Source organism: Heteronotia binoei, chromosome 17, assembly GCF_032191835.1.
Source record: "Heteronotia binoei isolate CCM8104 ecotype False Entrance Well chromosome 17, APGP_CSIRO_Hbin_v1, whole genome shotgun sequence".
In the NCBI taxonomy this organism is placed as follows: Eukaryota; Metazoa; Chordata; class Lepidosauria; order Squamata; family Gekkonidae; genus Heteronotia; species Heteronotia binoei.
The window spans coordinates 54,736,959-54,742,958 of NC_083239.1; the positions used below are offsets into that span (position 1 = coordinate 54,736,959).

General features: G+C 51.2%; 1 non-coding gene across 1 annotated transcript; it reads right to left on the reverse strand.

Annotated features, from left to right (window-relative positions):
• Positions 1 to 5,371: 5,371 nt before the first annotated feature.
• TRNAG-GCC (transfer RNA glycine (anticodon GCC)) lies at positions 5,372 to 5,443 on the reverse strand. Its single transcript has one exon. It is a non-coding gene; the product is annotated as a tRNA-Gly (tRNA).
• Positions 5,444 to 6,000: the final 557 nt, after the last annotated feature.

Genomic DNA, 6,000 nt, shown 5'->3' on the forward strand with positions numbered 1-6,000 from the left:
GGAGGGCAAGCAAAAAACTATTAGCAAGGCCCTCTAAATTAGCCATGGGGGGGGGGGAAGTTTTGCATATTCAGAGAGCCCTGCCGGGGGAGAGATTTTGGAGCAATGCCACCTGCCCAGCCGGGGAACACATCTGCCTTTTTTTGTAGCTGGAACTCCTTTGCCTATTAGGCCACACACCCCTGATGTAGCCAATCCTCCAGGAGCTTACAGCAAGCCCTGTAAGAAGAGCCCTGTAAGCTCCAGGACTGGCTACATCAGGGGGGTGTGGCCTAATAGGCAAAGGAGTTCCTGCTGCAGAAAAGCCCTGGAAACCCCAAAAACACAATGCAGGGGGCAACAGCCTTCCCTTCCCAGCACTGGGCTTTTGGAGGCACACTGCCTCTGAGCGTGGAGGTTCTGTTTTGCTATCAAGGCCCAAAAAGGCATCCGCCGACCTCTCTCTCCCCAACAAGGATGCACCTCACCCCCTTTCCCCACAGCCATCCAAAGCCAGCGGCCATCGCATCTTCTTGTAATGAATTCTGTAAAGTCAATTACGTGAGGTGCGGCGGAGGAAGCAATTCTTCCTTTTGTCTGTCTTGAACTCGCTTCCAATCAGCTTCGCCGGGTGACCCCGGGGCTGGTATTATGAAAGGGGGAAGAGAAACTTCCCTCGCCCCTTCTCTCCCTCTCTCTCTCTACAAAGCCATCCATCGCTTTATGAGCTTCCCTCGCCCGCCCTCCTGCCTTCAGTCGTCTGTTTTCTAAGCCGTCCTTTTCTGAATCACAAGATTCAGCCTTGTTGACATCGCCTGTGCCTGCAGAATATTTCAGCGCTTTAACAATATCTTGCAAAGAAAGATGCAAATAGCACCGGGAAGCTACAAAATAATCAACATGTGTCCTTTCCCCTGTTCTGTCTTTGACGTACACTCAAGCGCACGCTTCACGCTACCTGCCAGGATGGTTAAAAGGACCTTCCAAGTTCGGAGGCATTAGGCCTGCCCCTCTCTCCCTCTTTTGGATTTGGCCGAACATTTTTTTTCCCAGGGGGAGCATCTTTTTTCCCCTGCAAATCGATACATAGAATCCTAGAGTTGGAAGGGACCTCCAGGGTCATCTAGTCCAACCCCCTGCACAATGCAGGAAACTCACAAACACCTCCCCCTAAATTCACAGGATCTTCATTGCTGTCAGATGGTCATCGAGCCTTTGTTTCAAAACCTCCAAGGAAGGAGAGCCCACCACCTCCCAAGTTGGAAGGGACACCTCAGGGTCATCTAGTCCAACCCCCTGCACAATGCAGGAAACTCACCAATACCTTCCCCTAAATTCACTGGATCTTCATGGCTGTCAGATGGCCATCTAGCCTCTGTTGAAAAACCTCCAAGGAAGGAGAGCCCACCACCTCCCAAGTTGGAAGGTACACCCCAGGGTCATCTAGTCCAACCTCCTGCACTGTGCAGGAAACTCACAAATACCTTCCCCTAAATTCACAGGATCTTCATGGCTGTCAGATGGTCTTCTAGCCTCTGTTGAAAAACCTCCAAGGAAGGAGAGCCCACCACCTCCCAAGGAGGAAGCCTGTTCCACTGAGGAACTGCTCTAATGGTCAGGAAGTTCTTCCTAATGTTGAGTCGGAAACTCTTTTGATGTAATTTCAACCCATTGGTTCTGCTCCTATGTTCCATGCTTAACTGGGAGTTCCATATTCATCTCTCTATGGCAACAGAGTTACACGAAAGGGGAGGAGTCTACACAAACAGATAACCCACCATTACTTAAAATACAGGCCCCCCAACAGCCTGGAAAATGACGTGTCCTGCCATTTTAAGAGGTGTGGTCATTTGACCAAGTAGACTTGCCAACCTCCAGGTAGTAGAGAAATCCAAAGCACAAGGCTTTCCATGAAAACCAGCCTCCATACAACCCACAAACTCACCAAACAATTCAGCAATTACAAAAGCATATATTAGTTCACGATAGACCATACAATTAGTTCCTTTCAATGTTATAATGGAATGGCGTTTTTTGCCCAGGGTATGAAAATGTTGTAAAAAGGATTTTTGCAGCTCGAAGAAGCCTGTGCAAAACAAGGGTTCCAGTACGACCTCGTTCTTTTCAACCTTTTGGATTGCTGGCTGCATCTATGGAGAGAGATTGATCCATTGCACAACTATTTCACCAGGATTCCTTGGAATGAACTGAGCAACGCTTGCTATAAAGACTGGATTGATTCTTGGCGAACGCGTTCCCTATTTTGCTAAGGCCTAATTGGATGGTCTGTCATAAACTAATATATGCTTCTGTAATTGTTGAATCGTTTGGTGAGTTTGTGGGTTGTACGGAGGCTGGTTTTCACGGAAAGCCTCGTGCTTTGGGTTTCTCTGCCTACAATTGCCGTGATTCTCTTTGTGGATTGCATAATCTCCAGGTGGGGCCTGGAGATCTCCTAGGGTTACAATTGGTTTCCAGGAGACAAAGGTCCGTTTGCCTAGAGAAAATGGCCACTTTGCAGAGTAGGCGCTAGGGCATCATTGAATGACGTTTGTTTATTTATTTATTTATTCTTCGTATTTATATCCCACCCTCCCCGCTGAAGCAGGCTCAGCGCGGCTAACAACATTGAATATCCACAATAAAACAATAGAACCCCTTCCGGATATGCCCTTCAGGCCTGCGCAGAGGAATTTTTAGGTGAGGCACAGTGTGCGCAGTACTGGCTCCACCCTTTCACCTTGGGGTCATCTGCCATGGCCCAGTAAGCCGGGACGCCGGCAGCGAGTCCTCCAGGTGGTAGGTGTTACATTAACGAGCTCTATCTGCCCGGGTTTGATGTTAGAGTTTTCCTTCTCTTGGCTGACGAGGTTGGTGAGCCCAGCCTGCCCATCCGGTTATACCGCCGGACATTCGGTCGCACCATGACGTGGCAAACTCTGTGAGAAACGGGGGGGACCAGCGAGAAGGTGTTGCCACGGATGCAGTAATGCAGGAGAGGCCATTGCAGTGACCATCTGCCAGGCATAGCCGGACAGTGACCACGCGGCGTTCACTACACCAGGAAGGAGAGGCTATGTATTGCGCATACACTTTCCCTGGGGGGGCAGGATACCCAAGAGGGAGCCCACCCCTCCCCCCACAATAGAACCATAAAGCAGTAAAAACAGTTACAATAATATCAGTTAAAATTAACAATTGCAATTTAAAGTATTAAAACAATTTCAAAGCAGCAGTTTTGGTGCTAAGTTCCATACCACGAGGTTGAGCGACTCTGTACTTTAGTTGAAGGCCATTCGAAATAGTGTCGTTTTGCAGGCCTTGCGGAATTGGGCAAGATCCCGCAGGGCTCTAACATCATCCGGGAGTTGGTTCCACCAGTGGGGGGGCTGCAACAGAGAAGGCTCATTCTCTGGTAGCCTTCAATCTCGCCTCCCTCGGCCCGGGGATTTCTAATAGGTTTTGTGATCCAGATCTAAGTACCCTCTGGGTATTATGTGGGGAGAGACGGTCCCTAAGGTAGACAGGTCCTCAGCCATATAGGTAAATAACCGGCACCTTGTAGCGAATCCGGAACACTATTGGCAGCCAATGCAGTCTCTGCAGCCCCGGCTGCACACGATCCCGAATAGAGAGACCCAGTAACAGCCTGGCTGCAGCATTCTGCACCAGCTGCAGCTTCCGGATTCGAGACATGGGCATCCCAATGCGCATTTGAGTCCAATGCCACCTTGAAAACTAACAAAGTCTAATTCTGGGTATAAGCTTTCGTGTGCATGTATCTGAGGAAGTGTGCGTGCACACGAAAGCTTAGACTTTGCATAAAAATATGTTTGCCTTTAAGGTGCCTGACCAGACTCGAACTTGGTTCTTTTGCTTCAGACCTACACGGCTACCCCCTGAAGCCCCTCCCCCAAGCCTACCTTCCCTTCCCCCCCCCCCCAAATCTCTAGTTCTTTTCCAACCTGGAGCCGGCGACTCTGTCAACCAGGTGTTTGCGACTGCCCTAAATAAAAGCTTCAGGCCGCTTTTCTCCAGCCCTGTTGGCAACCCGGCTGCTGACAGGAAGCGGAGAGGGGCGGACCCCGTTTGTGGCTCTGCTGGGGAGCGCCCTCTTCCAAAACCTGCTGCCTGACACTGCCGGATATTCCTCAGCGCCGCTCCCACGAAGGCCAGCAAGGTGGGGCCTTCCCCGATGCTCCCCCCACCCCTCAAAGCAGGCCTCCGACTGCCCGCAAACTGACCAGCCCCACCTTTCCGTCTGACCCCTCCCCGGGCCCCCCCAGAGACGCATCCAGAGCAGCCGTGCAGAACACCAAGACGCCTCCCGACAGCATCAGAGGAGATGAATATTTCATGATCAAATACCAGCGAACAAACACAAGGCGTGGGATCTGGTAAACATCAATTATCAGCTTAATTCATCTCAAATTACTAAATATCAAACATTGATTTACAAAAGAGAAAGAGAGAGAAAACATGAAGCCTCGGTGGTCTCCCGGCTGCCACGAACCCCAATTCCCTGCAGAAGAACCCCGAGCCTGGGCTTTTTCTTTCTACCAAGGTTCGACTGTAAACTTTACAATCTTTAGGGCAGCAAATTGAATCTCTGGGTGAGCGGGGCCTCTCCCACACCACACCGTAAGAACATAAGAGAAGCCCTGTTGGATCAGGCCAGTGGCCCATTCAATCCAACAGTGTGTCACACGGTGGCCAAAAACCCCAGGTGCCATCAGGAGGTCCATCAGTGGGGCCAGAACACTGGAAGCCCTCCCATTGTTGTCCCCCCACCCCAAGCACCAAGAATACAGAGCATCACTGCCTCAGAGCGGCTCATAATCTCCTTTCCCTTCCTCCCCCACAACAGACACCCTGTGAGGTGGGTGGGGATGAGAGAGCGCTCCCAGAAGCTGCCCTTTCAAGGACAACCTCTGCCAGAGCTATGGCTGACCCAAGGCCATGCTAGCAGGTGCCGTGGGGAATCAAAGAAGAAGAAGACGGCAGATTTATACCCCTCCCTTCTCTCTGAATCAGAGACTCAGAGCGGCTCACAATCTCCTATATCTTCTCTCTCCACAACAGACACCCTGTGAGGTGGGTGGGGCTGAGAGGGCTCTCACAGCAGCTGAGCTTTCAAGGACAACCTCTGCCAGAGCTATGGCTGACCCAAGGCCGTTCCAGAAGCTGCAAGTGAAAGAGTGGGGAATCAAACCCGGTTCTCCCAGTTAAGAGTCCGCACGCTTCACCACTACACCAAACTGGCTCTCCATGAACATACATGAGGCTGCCTTCTACTGAATCAGACCCTCGCTCCATCGAGTATCTTCTATCTACACAGACCGACAGTGGCCCAGAGGTTTTCCCCATCCTCTATTGCCTGGTCCTTTTTAAGTGGAGAAGCCAGGGATCGAACCTGGGACCTTCCGCGTGGCGAGCAGGTGCTCTGCCACTGAGCTACCACACCTCTCCTCCTCCTGCTCTGCTCCTTTACTCCACGATCGCCAGCCTTCCAGCCATTTGGAGGAAAGGTGTGCTCGTTTGTTCTTTCGACCACACTTGGGGGGGGGAAACGCATTAATGGTTCTAAAACGGGCTTTCGAAATCCAAGCTACGCCTCAACAGCTGCAGCACACGAATCGATAGGCTGAGTGCCGCAGGGCACCTCGGGGTGTGCAGAGGGTTGCCAACCTCCAGGGGTGGCCTGGAGACCTTTCAGGATTGCAGCTGGTCTCAAGATCAGAGAGTCAGAGTTGGAAGGGTCATCTAGTCCAACCTCCCTGCACATTGCAGGAAACTACCTCCCCGCCACACACACATGCACACCAGTGACCCTTGCTCTAAGCTCAGAAGATGGCAAAAAAAAAAAAACTTCTCCAGCATCCCTGGTCAACACAGCCTGGAGAAAATAAAATTCCTGACCCCAGAGACGGCTTCAAGAGGGGATTGGATAAACATATGGATCGATGGTATTCCCAGTAGTCATGTATGGCTGTGAGAACTGGACCATAAGGAAGGCCGAGC